This window comes from Hippocampus comes, unplaced genomic scaffold, assembly GCF_001891065.2.
Source record: "Hippocampus comes isolate QL1 unplaced genomic scaffold, H_comes_QL1_v1.1 scaffold7, whole genome shotgun sequence".
NCBI classification, from domain to species: Eukaryota; Metazoa; Chordata; class Actinopteri; order Syngnathiformes; family Syngnathidae; genus Hippocampus; species Hippocampus comes.
The window spans coordinates 332,516-350,120 of record NW_017842060.1 but is presented as its reverse complement, the minus strand read 5'-3'; the positions used below and the strand labels follow the sequence as shown (position 1 = coordinate 350,120).

General features: G+C 47.1%; 1 protein-coding gene across 1 annotated transcript in view; it reads left to right on the top strand.

Annotated features, from left to right (window-relative positions):
* The window catches only part of grin2ab (glutamate receptor, ionotropic, N-methyl D-aspartate 2A, b), an 83,757-nt gene that overhangs the window by 45,135 nt on the left and 21,017 nt on the right, over window positions 1-17,605 (top strand).

The window sequence follows — 17,605 nt, the reverse complement described above, 5'->3', positions numbered from 1 at the left end:
ATGTAAACATGCTACATTAGTGCTACATACACTTTAGCGATAATGCGAATATGCTACATTAGCGGTGCAGCCGTGACCTATGCAGATGTGGTCTTACACGGTACGCAAATTAGCGCACGTGTACGGAACAAAAGTGGGTTGAATGAGGAACTTTCAGTCACATCAGCTCATTGACACGCTGGCTGCACATGTAAACAAACACGTCAGTCACCATTTGTCAACATTAGCATAGATGCACTTAACGTACAGGATGTGCTAAGAGCATCCTGGGTTGGGTGGGGGGTCGCGCCTCAGGGACGTACGCTTTCCGAGCTGGATGTGGGTCACTTTCCGCTCGTCTTATCTGCTCCTCCAGATGTTTGTTTGTTTGTTTGTTTGGTTGATGGAGAAGCACATTAGAACTGAGCAGATGCGTGTCGAACGGTGGGTGCAGCGGCACCGACGGCGGCGGCGTCTTCGTCGCAGCCTTTTGTTGCCATGGCGGCGGAGACGAGAGCGCCGCTCAATGCAAAGTTTTTTGCTCGACATTTGCCTGCTGATCACAAAATGGAATCCGATTCAAATTGGGTGCGGATTTTGTCAAAGCGGTACATGTGAGGTGTGTAGACATTAAAGAGGAACGTAAATCTACGATTTTACGAGCATGCCGTCCTCATGACAGTTATTCCACAGTTTGCACTATGAAATAATAACAATAACAAACAAACGTATTGATGATGAAATACGAACATAAGTTATTTCAACATATGGCACATTATTATGATGCGAATAAAGAGAAGCGTCGAGGTTGGGAAAAGTTGTAAAATTGACACGTTAGAGGTGAGAATGAATGTCATCTAAATGTTGTCATTATTCGGGCACGATCGATTAATCGGCAAGTGTTGGTTGAGATTGGCCCTTTTCAAGTTATCAAATTTTTTTTTTAATCTCTACCCTCACATAACATTACAACATGAGGCAAAGTTTATGGCATTCAAACAAACACTGAAAAATATCGTACCGATTTTTGCACGATTTTTCGCTCGCTTGTAACGTTAACGGAATACCCAAGGACAAATTATTGTCAATGGTTCTGCCTGCCATTCAGAGCCTTTTTTTTGTTGAAATTGTGAAGAGATTATTTGATTCATTATTCCATCTTCAAAATAATCGATCGGTTATTTTATTTTGTCAAATATTTAAATCGGCATGAGCCCATGAAATCATAAAAATCTTAGCATTCGGCATAGTAATAATTCTACATTCGGGAAGCATACAGTATGCATCAAATATGTACATTTAGTACATGAGAGGTATGCCAGCACTTTATCGAGGTTTTGTCGACATTAAATATGTAATATGTCAATAATGTGCATGATAGAACATCAAATATAATGCGATTGCGGGCACATTGGAGGTTCATGCATTAAATATGCTACAGTGGAGGTGCATACATTGTGTACAAATGTTAATATGCGTTCAAGTCTTTTGTTGCCATGGCTGCAAGAAGACGGCACAAGTGCACGCAAACTTCTGCTCCACATTCTTCGGCAGCGTGCCGTGTCGTGTGGGTGCGCGCGGCGTGCTAAACGCAACATTTGTGCCGCTCCGATGCCGTTCTTACCACGACGGCGGCGACAACGGAGGTGACTCGTTTGTCAACGTCTGCGCTAAAAGCGGAGCTTGATTCAAGCTCACGTACGCGTCACCTGCTCCAAGCTTTTGGATGATTGTTTATGCACATTTTTTTTTTTTTTTTTGGTGGATCAGGCTCAGGTTCTTGTCAAAAGGAGACCACAGTGAAGCGTTTGCAGCATTTCACTTTTACAGCTGTGCTCAAGCCGGATTAACGCCAAAGGCCCGGCCGGCACACACATTAAGATAATCGGGTTGGATTTGCCCCAGTCTTGCCCCTTCCCAACCAAGGTTCTACAAGAGTCAATCCAAAGGCACTTAATGGTTGAATGCAGCTGGACTGTGGTGAACAAACACACTGTTCTTGATGCTAATGCTAACTGTGTATCGTTGCCATCGGGCGGAATCCTCGTTTGAAAACGGCGATGTTTTCGTTGTATTAGTAAGCTTTTCTTCAGTGTGTTGCCAAATAATGCTTGACCCATATGCAAACCTGAGATGTCATGTGAGCAAGCTAATTCTGCATCTACGTAAAGCAGGTGTGTTGTCCTTGTATTAGCCAGCTCATCCTCAGAGTGTACGCAAAACAGAGGTGAGATCTCAGCCATTTAAATCGCTGATTGGCAAAGTGTGGCTCTCGTACCAAGACAAATAACAGAATGAAATGTTCGAGAAACTGTGTATGTTCGAGAGTTACAGCTTCCTTTTTCAGTCAGTCAAGGGCACGCGCACGAGAGCAGCTAGCAGGAAGAGGCTGTCGGAAAACGTGACTATTCAGACAAACATTTCCTTGCCTGACATTTTGTTGATGACAAGAGCAACCCAGGTGGGCGAGAGATAGCGCCGGTCGTCTTTTTCCCCTGGCGGCATGTGCCAGACGGCACCGCCCTTTTACGAGCTAGCCCTTAAACCGGAAGAAACTTAAAGGTAGCCAAGGTGATTTTGCCCCTGAAGTGTTAGGCTGCAAGGTGCCTTCGGCGCGGCCGCACTAATCCAATTCACGCTTGGCCCGTCTTCCGAGAGCCGCTGGCCAACCGGAAAACACCGGTGCGCTTCAAAATGCGTCAACGCTGACAGGGTCGCGCCCCTCTTTTGTGTCTGGGCGGACATCTTGTTGCAGAGACTCACGACATACGCAGGTCCAAGATCTAGCCGCCGCTCATGTTTACATCATATTCATTGTGATTTGATGCGATGCTGTTCAACCTTTCTTGACAGAGGAAAACGTTGAAAAGAAATGGAATTGATTTTTCAAGATAAAATCAAAATGGAGTCGAAAATAATTGATGGTAGCCGTTCTAGTTTGCCACGTTATCTGCCTCACTAACAAGCCGATTAGAGACGCGCTAACAATCATAGCTGGTTGCAAAGGATCTTTTTTTTTTTTTTTTTTAATATTAACTTTCACCTTGAATTTGTACAAAAATGACATGTGATGCGTTACAGTAGTTAGAAGCTACTTTAGCATTGATACTGATTTCCATTTATGGTGTCTACATTTAAGCAAGGGGACTTTAATTTGATGAAATTAGGCTTGGTTGAACATTTACTCATATAATGTTCTCTTAGTTTTACAGTATAAAAAAGAAATTGGAGCGGCGGATAAAAAGCTTGAATCATGCACACTTGGTTCTTATTAGAACTGTGAAAATAGGCGCTAAGGAATACTTAATTGTGTTCAAACCATGCGGGAGGGTTCCAAATTTTTTTTTTTTTTTTTTTTTTTTAGGCCGCCGGTGTGAAAGTGTGCTTTCAAGCATCTGCGGACACAAGCCCGTGCTAAATAAATCATGTGAGTTTTTTTGGTTCAAGCAGCAACAAAGCAGCCATTTTGCTGCTGCTTAAACGTGCTCGCCTCGTCTTCAACTTGTGCGGTTGTAAATATTTAAATTGCGGACCCTCGGTGCAGGCGGGCTTTGTTCCATCTCGTCGGGCGTGGGCTCACGTGCGCCGGCTTAATAATGCACACCATCTTGTCAGCGGGAACTTATGGACCCTTTGTGTTTCGCATCGTGTTTGACATGTGGAGCGAACGCTTTTTACGCTAAGCGGGAGGACTCAAATATCACGTTTTTAATAATGACTTTGAGCGGGGAGGGCCATGTTTGCCAAGTTCCCTGTTGGCAGCTACAGCTAATGTTAGCATCATCACGCAAAAGTCATTGTTACAGCCGCAGCTGAAGTTCGCAGCAGGTTTTTTGTTTTTCTTAACTCAATAGTGTAACTTTTTTTTCTCAATTTATTCCCCAACATGTTATCATGTTCTTCATTTATTGTTTGGAATTTTTTTTTTCTGTTTTGCATCAATTAAGTGGTGCCTCAACATACAAGTTAAAGTTGTCTCATGACCACAGTCAAATCATCTTCTCCACTGAAATGAATGGAAATGCAGTTAATCCATTCCAGTGCTGCAGAAAACACGAGCAAAAAAAATTTGGAACATGTTTTTGTTGTTTTGAGAAGAATCACTTGCTCCAGAATTTTAGTACAATTCGATAGCTATTTCGTGTGCTCTTATTTGCATTTTGTCCCTTTTTACATGTATTTCGAGTTCTAAATGAGAGAAGTTGTTTTGTGTTTTGTTTTTTTTTGGGGTTTTTTTGCATCCATGTTATCAAAACATATTAGTCATGCGCACCATCTTTCCTCACCGGTGATGATTTAAATTCAGATTTGTAATGCACCGCAATGACAAACAGATCCCCGCAGATGACGGCGTCGCTTTGCTTTGAATTTGAACTCAGCACAGATTTTGAGTGGAAGACAAAGATTAGGCGATGAATCGTGGTTTTATGTGGATTATGAAGAACCAGAGTTAGCTATCTATGTTGCTGCTCGCCTCAAGATCCCACAGACCTGGATTCATCGGGCCCTCCAGCAAGGAACTGATTTCTCAGTTTTGTATTCTTTATAACTTTGCAAAAAAGTTATGAAAAAAATCATGTTGATATAATTGAGTGTTTTGAAACAAACGTGTGGAAAAGTATTAAAGTATTAAATCCACTTAGAATAAAAAAAAAAAAAAATCAAAAGACAAAAGTTGCAACAATGGCACGCCGAGGCAAGTTTGCAAGCGGAGTTTGCGAGGTGATGCCTGCCCGCTCTTTGGCAAGTCCAATTGCTCTCAGCTCGGCTCAGTTCAGTTCAGCTCAGCGCTGCCGCGTGGGCGGCCAACGCCACCGTTGCCGTCGCCGCCGCTTCTGCTGTATAAATAAATTTCTGCCAGCCAATGGGAGAGCGGCAGAAAGAAGGACGATGCGGAGGGGAGCGCAGGGAAGGCCGTTCACACGGGAGAACAAAGTAGGAGAGCGAGGACGGACTCGATCGCATTGAGATGAGCCGCAGAGAATGATTGCGCCATATATGGGAAGCGTTGAGAAGATGAGAGGGAACAAGTGTGATGGATGTGAAGATCAACCCTTCAAACTGTGCGCGCGCGCGTGCATGTGTGGGGGCGTCGGAGGGCAGGGGGGCGCTGGAATGACACCATCGGTGTTAGTCACCACCCGCCGTGATTAAGAGCGTTGAAGCTTGCGCCAATCCGCCATCGGCACGACTCGAAAACATCCTACGTGATGTTTATCGAGGTAGAATCAGCGGCGGGGATGAAAATATTAACGTCGTACTGGCCAATGGTGGACATGTTTCACGCCGTCCGGATGACACTTTGACATTAGAATTGGCAGGCAGCCATCATCATCATCATCATCGGCCGCAGTTTTGACAATTAAACGAACACATCGCTGCCGTCATTTGGTGGATTTGATTGTCTTGACAAATCCAGACGAATTGGTTTTTGGGAGTCACTCGGGCTGAGGTCCTGGCGCCGTTTTTCCACTCGATGGAGCCACGTTGTTGCGTTGTCAACATACGTGTTCTTAAATCCTGCAATCATTCTTTAGATTTTTGTGTCACTTTCCCCAATATTAAGTCTTATTTTTGAATATTTGTAGCGCAATTCTTTTTTCTTCTTCCACATGTGGACGACTTTGAATTCTTTACCTGTAATATTTTGTTATTACTGTCTTTGTTTTTCATCTATTGCAGGGTTGGCCAACCCTCGGCTCCCGGGCTTTCACACGACAATTGTCGAAAACGCCTCGGCGATTGCGCTGCCATTAAAACAACGGTGCTTCTTACATTAAACGTACTACGTTGGCCTATTACCAATCCCGTTACTTGATTGACAAAGAGGGCAACAAATAAGATGACTGCATCACCGCTCCTGCGCAGACAACGGCGCTAAGCTGGTCAGCGAATTACCTCTGTTTTTAAGGCAGGGGTGCCCAATACATCGATCGCAATCGACCAAGAGCCAACACACTGGACTCAAGTCGACCGTGAGCGGTGGGAGGAGGAAGTGGGGGAAAAAAAAATGATTTGTGTGTTTTCGTCTTTAAGTTTCATTTATGTTCGGGCGCTCAGGCTGTTGCTCATCGTGGCGTGCATGCATATGTGCGCGAGTGCAGGGTCGTGTGTGTGTGTGTGTGTGTGTGTGTGTGTGTGTGCGTGTGCGTGTGCGTGTGTGGCTCTTTGCAGTAACACAGTAAAAGAAATTGGCTCTTAGTCTCTGACTGATTGGCCACCCCTGATCTATTGCTTTATTGTTGTTGTATGAATTGTTTTTGCTTTACTTTGTGTACGGCGGCGGTTGTTTCAAAGTGCTCTGGAAATACAGCTGAGTTATTTTCAAATTAGGCGACTTCTTTTTTTTTTTTTTTTTTTGTCCTTGGTAAAGGTGATTGTAAGGTGAGGCGCTAGTGAGGGAAACTTTGCATCTAACCTCCAGAAGCCATCCTGTCAAGCGCGATTAAACTTGCCCGTGTCATTTATTTCCAGCCGAGTCACAAATCATCAAGGCAGCCACCCGGCGACCGCTTTTGCTTCTCGGCTTGACCGCGCCGACTTGAGTCTCTCGAGTCCCTCCGAAAAGTCCGGGCTGGAACTTGTCGGTTGACCTTTCACACGCTGCCCGCACGTTTGGGTCGTGCAAGCGCACCGCTCGATTGAGTCATTTGTCCTCTTGGGCCGCGGGTAGGGGGAGCGCTCGTTCCGATTTGCCGATCGGGAGGGCGAGCCGGCCGCACTTTGATCCGCTCGTTCAAAGTCAAGAAAAGCAAATTGAATTGGCCTTTTATGAGCAAGTCCTGACATGCGGGACGCCCCGTTTGGTGCGATGCTTACGTCGCTGTGACGTCATCGTGGTGCGTTTCAGGGCGTCGTCGTGGCAACTCATGCTAGGAACTTTTGGATCTGATTGGGAAAAATTAAGAAATTGAGCTCATCTGTGTGATTTATTGATTGACTTTTTTTTTTTAAATCATTCCATACGCCCGGATTGGATACACCACTTTCAACGGGCCGTTGTATGATGGCCGCGCAACTTTTGAGCGTGATTGGCAGCGGAACGGACGTGCAATGAAAAAAAACGAGCAATGATGATGCTCAGCGACATCAGGTTGATTTTTCGCTTCATTTGTTGAATCGCAAGAAATTGCGAGTCATCGGTCGGAGAAAAGTCCTCCTGCGGAAACCAGCCTGCATGGTTGGATGAAAAACAAGCCATTGCGAAGCCCAGCCGGCGTGGACGCTTTTCTGCTGGCCAATCGTCCTCATTGAAAGCGTGACCCCATGACAGCTGGCCAAGACAACTCCACCAGGACATTTCTTCATGTTGGAAGCTTTTATTGCATCCTGCGACCGAGCTTGTACTTTTTTTTTTTTTTTTTTTTTAGGGGATGGGGTGGGGGGGCAACATCAAAAAGGCAAAGTTGCCAAGCGGGCAGGGGGGGGATCGTGCGCAGAGCTAAAAGGCAAAAGAGGGACAAGAGAATGGCTGGTGGTGACATCATTGCTTTTAGAGCGGCGGCGGCGGCGGCCGGCCCTCGGGCCAGCCGGGGCCCAATCGTCTCTCCACAGTCTTGTGTACTTCCCTCCTGCTGAATTATTCAGCTCGCTCTGATGGAGAGACTCTGACTGCGCTGACGTGTGTGCACGCGCGCAGGGGAATGCGTATACAGCACATCCTCAACTCGAGGATGGTGAGTGTGCGCGCACGCGCATGCATTCGTCTATCGGTATGCGAATACAACCGGTCTTCATCTGCACTCCAATGAGAGACTGGAGGAGGAGATGACGCTCCACTTTTTTTCCCCCAAGCGTGAATCATCTCTTTTGGCCCATCTCAACACGATGAACGCAGACACGCACGCGCGCGGCGTTAAGTGTATGAAGGAGCGAGCTGGAGGAGTGTCATCCTCTGTGCTTTTCAGGACGAGTACATGCCCAATATAGCCGCTCTCGCTGTATGTAGGTTAGTTTTTTTGTGAGCCATCCATTTGCTGTATCGCTTGCTAGGTGTGATGAAAGCCATAGAGCAGGAGGTCCGACTTATAGCGGGGTAGGAATTTTGGTGAGGTTATTTGTTGGCGATGTGCCTTCTTAACTACAGAATAAGAAAGTGAATGTTGTTTGTTTGTTTCTGTGCTCATAACCAGAAACAAACGATGTGTGTGCGCGTGTGAGTGACTGAGTGATTTAATAATCCACAGAGTGAGTGAGAGTTTGTGTGTGAGTGAGTGGCGGGGTGGGCAGTGATTGCCGAGATTGATGAGAGGGAAAAAATGATGTGATGGAAGCGTGGAGTGCAGTGAATTGCCTCTTATTAGCATCGAGCTAGTGCGGCTCCTCTGAAAAGTGCTGCTCTGGATTTCCTGCGAGGCGGACAAGCGGCAGCTTTTTTTCCCCATCATCGCTCGTACCTTGCCGCTGCTGTGTAGACATCACGTACAAATTGCATTTCATTTGTTTCTTGTTGTTCATTTTGGGCATGAGCCGTTTTGTATGGCTTTCAAACTCCCCATCATACAAATCACCGAAACAAAAAGTTCATTGGAAAAAAAAAATGCTTTTGCTGAAATCTTCCTCAGATTTGGCTTTCCCAAAACCTCGCGAGCGTTTTCTCAAAAGATTTTAAAGTCTCAAAGCATTTGCTCTCCCAAAATTTGTGACATATCTTGCGCAATAGGCTGGTATCGTCTGAGCGTGTACAAGTTGACGCATGCCTTTGTGAAAATGTTTCGTCTTTTTCCCCAAACGTAGCCCATTTAGCAGCTGCTGCTCACGTTTGTGTGTGCGTTTTATGTTGTGGCTAATAGGGCGTAGTAGGTGATGGCAGCCCAAGCCTATTATCTCTGCTCTGCTGTCTAATAGCCACTGGCTTTAAGCATCTGGCATCAAGTACCCCCCACAGGATGCTCTCATACGCACACACACACACACACACACACACACACACACACACACACACACACACACACACACACACACACACACACGTATAATCCACCCCCACACATGAAATGGCCAAAAGTGTTTTGCGCATATGCAGGCACGCGTGGCAGGGCGGGTGCCCCTTTTTCCCGCTGGGAATCGCCAGCCAGCTTTTAATTAGTGCGGGACATAGATTCACTTATCTGCTCTTTGACACCCGTGGGGCCCCCCCCCCCCCACACACACACACACACGCACACACACACACACACGCACACACACACACACACACACACACACCACACACCGCTGCCGCCTCATTGCTTGCCCTCGTCCATAAGCGGCAACCTATCCCATCCATCAGCGGTGTCGCAGAATGAGTCGGGGGCATGTTGTGCGAGAAACAAACGCGCTGCCTTCTGTGGGCTGACCATCGATTCGCCATGGAAACAGTGGCTATTGTGTGAAGGAACGGGACTGCGAGATGGAGCGGACGAGGAGGCTAAAGCTAGTCTAGAGGAGGAGAGACGTGATGATGATATGTGGGACTTGCTGCATGTGGTTTGCGGAGATTTGCTCAACAGCAGCCAGATTTTCTGAAGTCCGATGGGATTTTCAGACATCCCGCCGTGTTTGTTGAAATCTCAAGAGATTTTCTCGAGTCTGGAAAGATGACCGTAAATTGCGACGGGATTTGCCGAAGGCTCGTCAAGATGTTTTGAAGTCGCACGAAATTGGCTGAAGATTTGCGAGACTTGCAGCGGTCTCGCAAAGTCTGACGGGATTGACGACAGTCCTGGAATATTTGCTAAAGTCTCCCGAGATGGCGGGGAGGGTTAGCCTGTTGCTATTTCGGCTGGGTGCATGTGTGCGCGGAGAATCGTAACAAGGCTTCCTCAAACTCGACTGCGGCTTGTGTATAATGAGCAAATTCGCCTTTAGCGAGCGCCGTTTATTTTTCTCCTGCCCGCTCTCCCTCTGTGTGCACAATTAGCCATTTGGCTAAAACCTCCTTGTGGACTCGTAGCTGCCTTTTCTCCCAGAATGCATCCTGCTCTCGGGCCAGGCACATTCGGTGGCATTTTGTTATTGCACAAATGTTTAAAAACAAAGAAACACACTGAACTGATGTCTTTTGTCTTGGGCCTCCATTTAACTGTTGTATTGCGTTGAAACGTTCCTTGACTGCACGTGTTTGACGTGAATCACATCACTCAATCTGGATGGATATCCATTTTGCTTCATTTTGAATTTTTTAAAAATATTTTTGCTTTTTTTTTTTTTTTTTTTTTTTGCAATTGTTTATTGCTCTGCAAATTTGACATGATGACCAACAGGTGCAACGCTGGAGGAAAAGCCCTTCACCGCCACCTGTTGGTCACAAACAGAACAGTTTCAATATAAATAGTGATTTCATTCAAAATATGGTTTGAAATAGTTTCACAGTGAGGGCTCTATTTTTGTGCAAAAGTCTCGTACAAAGTGTGTTCTAATTCTGCGCATGTTTGGACTTTTATCCCATTTGGTAGTTTCGCAGACGCGTGCATTTAGAAACCGGTGTTTGCAACGTCGCGGGCGCAGCCAACGTCCTATGGAGGCAGATCCTCTCATTCCCTTTAAAATCAGCGTAGGTGATCAGGAACTGCAAGATCTCCACTTGTGGATGATGTAAGTTGGCCAGGGCGATCCTAAATAACCGCTGTCAAGTGGGCACTAGAGAGACGGCGTTCGTGTCCGCGTGCCCACCCAAATTACATGCCAGCTGACAGCCAATTATTACTCGCTAGTTTACGCGGCGTTCCCGGTCTGGAACCCGCAGCACATGCCCGTCCATCCGCTAGTCCGTCCGGTCATTGGCTGACTCATAGCCGCCTGCTGCCATTTTTACATCAGGCCTCAGGTTGCTGGAGTCCAACGGAGTCATCATCAGTGGGCAGTGAGTGAAACAGAGTGGGTTACATTTTTTTTTTTTCCTTCCCGAAGGCTTTCTTGCTATAAATATCCAACTGGCAATTCTCTGATTCTGCTGGAGGAGAAGGGAAGAGGGGGTGAGTGGGGGGTTCCCGAGATGGGGGGCTGGTGGGGGGAGGGTCCACGCTGTCGATTATCTCCCGCGCCGGGGAGCAAAATGACATTAGCATCTCTTTCTCTTCCAAGTGCCATAAGTCAAATGCATATTATGACTCACGCGCCATACGTCGGCGCACATCTCATATTTTTATCTGTGCCACAACGCGGACGGTGAACCCTTGCGACTTGCGGGGGTTAGACCTCGAGTCCCGGCGCAAAAATTTGCAGGGCCCGACCGATATTTACTCGATGAGGCTAATGCGGATTGTCATGTGGCAGAAAAAAATTCTGATCACCGAATTATCAGCTGATAATCTGTACTGTTCTGGTGTGGCCATTAAAAAATATATAAATATAATTTGAAAAAAAAAAAAATATATATATATATGCAGAGTGGGGTAGAAGGCTCCTGATGGTGTGACAGGCGGAAAATATCGCAGTTGGGTATGATGGATGGCGACCACTTGTCTGCGTTTTTCCCGGCGACTTTGCATCTTGCTTAATAGAGGTACATGTTTTTCACCGAGGGGCCTCTCGCAAAGAAAGGCGTCACAAAGGCACCGAGGTGGTGATTCAAACATGCCTGGACGAGGATTTCCCCACGTTGGTCATTTGAATTCCGTGGCGTCTTGCTGACTAAAAAAAAACCTTGTTGTGTCTTGGCCTCTTGTCAAGACTTTTCATTGATGTCTGCACCCAGTTCCCTCCAGCATTTTGGCGAGCACACACACAAAAAAAAAAAATACACATTTTACTAAGTAGTGGAACGCTGTTTTCACTTGCCATTGTCATTTGGAATACATCAGTCACTACAGTGGACGGATACTCGAAAGCAGTTTGCTTCTACGTGCCCGAGGATTGATGTTCAAGTCAAACATCAATAACTACATTTGGCATTTCTTCAATAACTTTTTAATGCAAGTTTTGCACCAGGAGCCAAAGTCACAACTCGAAAGCGGTTTTCTTCTTGATGTCAAAGTTGTGCATCAGTCGAGCTCTTCAGAGGCAGCTTTCTGCGCGCGCAAGTCCCCGTGTCAAAAATCATCCGTGGCCAGCTGTTCCAGAACGGATTTCGGTCATGTTGATGTCAGTCCGGCATCAGTCACTACGGTGGACGTGGTCATGCCTCAGCCGCAAGTATGTATTTTTTACCCATTTCACAGCGACTTACCGCTTCCTGCACGACAATACACTGGAAGTAGAAACGCGTTGATGATATTTTGTAGTTCTAAGGCACTGTCACCGAGAATCATCCGCGTCGCGTGGACCCGCTCCCTTGACTTTCCTGCACAGCGCTCCATGTTCGCTGGAGTATGTTTGGGGATTTGCCGCTGGAGCGTCGCATGTTTGCATAGAACATTTCCAGAGCAAAACATGTTTCAGAGAGTCCGGGGATGCGCGGCGCTCATCTCCGGTTGTCCATAGCGGAGCACTCGCTAGCTGTGTGTGTGTGTGGGGTTGGCATGTTAAATGCTATGCTAGCCAGGCTCTTAAATACTACAGTAGCCCGGAAGCTTGAAGAGCGAGCGGGTGTTAAATAGTAAATAAGTTGGGGAGCCCATGTCTCCCCGAGCTACATGCTATAGTGCTAACATACAGTACTGTATATACAGTGCCGTTTTTACACTAACATCCATCCATCCATTATCTGTTCCGCTTTATCGTCAGGAGGGTCGCGGGGTGTGCCGGAGCCTCTCCCAGCTGCCTTCGGGCAGTCGGCGGGGGACACCCTCAACCGGCTGTTAGCCGATCACAGGGATGGCTTTGGCATAGGACAGGACAGGAAAACGTATGTGTTTTTCTCTATGAGGCTAATGCGGATTGTCATGTGGCATAAAAAAATTCTGATCGCCGATTTACCAGCTGATAAATTTCAGAAATAGATGCTGTATAACTTTTGGGGATAAAACGCTTAAAACAATAAAGATCTGAACTCCAGGCCCCAACATTCCATTCCCGCTCACAGTCACACCCAGGGACATTAGCATCTCTTTCTCTTCCAAGTGTCATAAGTCAAATATATTAGGACTCACGCGCCGTACGTCGGCGCGTCCCGCCACGTTGACGCTTCCTTTCCTACCTTTTCCTCCGTCTTTGCATTTCTTTCTCTTGCCCCAATTTTTGGGGGTTTTGCTTGTTTTCTCCCTGTCCTGTCCTGTCCTATCCCTAAGGATGGCAAAGACGAAAAACCATTCCCGCTCACGGTCACACCCAGGGACAATTTCCAGGGCTCACTCAACCTACCATGCATGTTTTTGGAATGCGGGAGGAGTACCCGTAGAAAACCCACACAGACACGGGGTGATCATGCAAATTCCACACAGGAAGGCCGGGGCCTGGAATCGAACCCACAACGTCTGCACTGTGATGCCGACGTGCTCACCAGCTGACCCTTACACTAACATCAGACAACAAAAGCCAATGATCATGTCATCAGAACACCCCGAATTCGGACGGCCTTTACTCTCGTTGGCTTGTTAGGGCAAGCACACGATTCATTTTTTTTCATATTGTTAGCTCTTAATGTCTTCTTTAACGTAAGCATTTTTAAATTTTTTTGCACAATCTTCCTCTTCCAGGCTTGGTTCCCCCCCTTGCCTTTTGTCAGCGCTAATTCTTTGTTAGCAGAAGGATTTCAAAGAACATCTGCTGAGCGTTTCGGGAGAATTAGTGAGGTAACCGAAAACACACCGCATGAAACCGGGTGCTCTTGTTTTCGGAGATTAGCGGTGTGGCACGTTAAGGAAAATGTCTCAGCAAAGCCTTTGCCATTTTGCGCCCTGTCGTCGATTATGGCGTTTAAAAAACACACACACACGGGATTGCGTTCCTGCTACTTGGCTTCATCGCACCATCGTCGTTGATCTTGACGTCTTCGCTCGTCTGCTTTGTGACCCGTCAGCTCCGTCGATGCCGAAGTCTTGATGTCACCACAGTGGACATCTCGCCAATGCGTCCTCTAACAGACTGTGTTGGACTTTTACACTGTCAACGTAAACATTCAATTCAATAAAATACATCTGGAGCATTCTTTCTTAAAAGTCCACACACACACACACACACACACACACACACACACACACACACACACGTACAAACCCCTCACATATCCCAAAATGCCGCACTCGGTCACACAAACGAGTCGCGTGCATTCCCTCGTACTGTTAATTATGTATTTGTAGACCTTGTTTGTGCTTTGTTGTGCGCATCTGCAACTCCATGTCAAATCTCCATGTCGTTAAGCACATGTATGTGTCATGAAATATGCACACACACCTACACCACACACACACACACACACACACACACATGCAGCATGACATTTGCTCATGTGTGTGTTTGTGTTTTCTTGTGTGTGTGTTTGTGTGTGTGTGTGTGTGTGTGTTTGTGTGTGTGTGTGCGCGCGCGTGAGACGTCTGTCCGCCACAAAGAAACTTGACGTGAGCACACACGTGTCGCTGCGATCTTTCCCCGGGCCCACAGAGCAAGCGAGCGATCCGGCGCGGCCGCTCTATTATTCATGCGCTACGGCCCCCAAACCATCGGCAACGCTGGATTTGGACTTGCTGTGTGTGCGTGTGTGTGCGCTGAATTTGTATAATTCATGCAAGATGTCATCAGGGAATCTCTAGGTGACACACGTGTGCGCTGTGTGTGTGTGTGTGTGTGTGTGTGTGTGTGTGTGTGTGTGTGTGTGTCTGTGTGTGTGTGTGTGTGCGTGTGCGTGTATAATTGATGTGCATGATCTTCTTCAGACAGCACTTTGCTCAAATGACACCTTGTGCTGCTTTTGTGGTGACAAAGTATTTTCCTTTTCCTCATCCTTCCACTCCCCTTAAGTTGGTCTCATTCCCTGGCGCTTCCTTTCCTGTCCTGGTTTCCCGTTGCTGTCCTGTCCTCTCATTTGATTGACATGTTCTTTATTTTCCATTTACTGTTCTTCCTCGGCGCTCCCTTTCCAACCTTTTCCTCCTTTAGGGCTTTTGCCTGTTTTCCTTCCTGTCCTGTCCTGTCCTATACTTGACGTTCCTCTCTTCCCTTGCGTTTCACTTTCCTCCCTTGACAATCCTGTTCCGTCCCATCTACGCTCCTGTCCTTTGCGTTCCGTTCTTTTCCTTTCCCATCCTTGCATTTCCTCTTCTTGCTGCCACTTTTCTCGTCTTGACTTTTTCCTTTCCTTGCATTCACTTTCATTTTTCCCCACCTGTCCGGTTCCTCTTTTTCCGTTCCTTCCCTCGCTTCAGCTTCGCTCATCTTTCCTCATCTTCCGTTCCATTCTTTCCCTTTCCATTTCTCCTCTTCATCCAGGTGCTCCTTTTCCTTTCCTTCCTGTCCTCCCATTTCTTCTCCTTTCTTTCTTTTCGTTCACTTCTCTTTCTTTCTTTCCAGCTCTCTGCCCTTGCGCTTTGTTTGCTGTGTTCCCCATTTCCTTCTTTCTGCTGCCGTCCTTTACTTTCCTTCGCGTCTCGACTTTTCTCTCCTTACTGTTCAAAAACCGTGGAAAACGACGTAACTGTTTGTGGCGGAGTCGTCCTCTGCGTTCAAGGTTGTGTGTGTGTGTGTTGTGGGTGTGTGTGTTTCCCTCTCTGTGTTTGTGTGTGTTGTGGGGACCCCTCGAGGCACGAGTGCGCCATCGCTATCGGCACCCGAGTGACGCTAAGCCTGTTGCCACGCGGAGATTCTCCCTCTTCTCTAAACCCGAGTACAAAGTGTCACCTACAGCGAGGCAGGCGCGCTCGCAAGCGTGCACGTGTGCACACGCACGGATGCGGTGACATGGATCTTTTTGAAATACAATTTCATCCTCTCTCACTGCTCATGTGTTGTGTGTGTGTGTGTGTGTGTGTGTGTGTGTGTGTGTGTGTGTGTGTGTGTCTGTGTGTGTGTGTGTGTGCGTGTGCGTGTATAATTGATGTGCATGATCTTCTTCAGACAGCACTTTGCTCAAATGACACCTTGTGCTGCTTTTGTGGTGACAAAGTATTTTCCTTTTCCTCATCCTTCCACTCCCCTTAAGTTGGTCTCATTCCCTGGCGCTTCCTTTCCTGTCCTGGTTTCCCGTTGCTGTCCTGTCCTCTCATTTGATTGACATGTTCTTTATTTTCCATTTACTGTTCTTCCTCGGCGCTCCCTTTCCAACCTTTTCCTCCTTTAGGGCTTTTGCCTGTTTTCCTTCCTGTCCTGTCCTGTCCTATACTTGACGTTCCTCTCTTCCCTTGCGTTTCACTTTCCTCCCTTGACAATCCTGTTCCGTCCCATCTACGCTCCTGTCCTTTGCGTTCCGTTCTTTTCCTTTCCCATCCTTGCATTTCCTCTTCTTGCTGCCACTTTTCTCGTCTTGACTTTTTCCTTTCCTTGCATTCACTTTCATTTTTCCCCACCTGTCCGGTTCCTCTTTTTCCGTTCCTTCCCTCGCTTCAGCTTCGCTCATCTTTCCTCATCTTCCGTTCCATTCTTTCCCTTTCCATTTCTCCTCTTCATCCAGGTGCTCCTTTTCCTTTCCTTCCTGTCCTCCCATTTCTTCTCCTTTCTTTCTTTTCGTTCACTTCTCTTTCTTTCTTTCCAGCTCTCTGCCCTTGCGCTTTGTTTGCTGTGTTCCCCATTTCCTTCTTTCTGCTGCCGTCCTTTACTTTCCTTCGCGTCTCGACTTTTCTCTCCTTACTGTTCAAAAACCGTGGAAAACGACGTAACTGTTTGTGGCGGAGTCGTCCTCTGCGTTCAAGGTTGTGTGTGTGTGTGTTGTGGGTGTGTGTGTTTCCCTCTCTGTGTTTGTGTGTGTTGTGGGGACCCCTCGAGGCACGAGTGCGCCATCGCTATCGGCACCCGAGTGACGCTAAGCCTGTTGCCACGCGGAGATTCTCCCTCTTCTCTAAACCCGAGTACAAAGTGTCACCTACAGCGAGGCAGGCGCGCTCGCAAGCGTGCACGTGTGCACACGCACGGATGCGGTGACATGGATCTTTTTGAAATACAATTTCATCCTCTCTCACTGCTCATGTGTGACGAGAGGCTGTTGAAATCTCCGCAGGGCCGCCTCTCAGTGTCTGTTTCGTCTGGTTTTGTGTGTGTGTGTGTGTGAGTGAGTGAGTGAGTGTGTGTGTGTCTTTGGTTTGTGTGTCTTTGGTGGCCTCCACAACACACACACACACACACACAAAGGTAAAGGTAGACCGGAGCTGACAGCTGATTTTTGTTGTGAAGCCTTTGACGCTAAATGTGTCTCGTACGCACTGCGCGAGGAGGGTCAGATGTGTGGGTGCGCTCGTTTTCCCCTCCCCGCCACGCCGACTCTCCTGCAGCAGGTGTTTCGAAATTCAAGCGACCGAGATGAAGTCTCGCGTGGCACCAGCAAGAGAAAAATAGGGGAAATAAATAAACAGAAATCCAAAGAAAAAGCCAGATGCCCGCCTGAGGAGTTAAGAAAATCAAGAAAGTGGACGTGAGTGTGATCAAAGTCAGCATTTGCACATCTGAGGAGGGGGGGCGGGGGGACTAAACAAAACAATATTCATAAAAGTGCAGTGTCAGCTTTTTCCTTGAACGAAACTTTTGGGAAACAACATTTCAGTGAGGTTTCACGTCAAGTGTTGGACAAAAGTATCGGGACGCCTAGCCAGCAAGCCACAATTGTGGTCCGTGGCAGGATTGG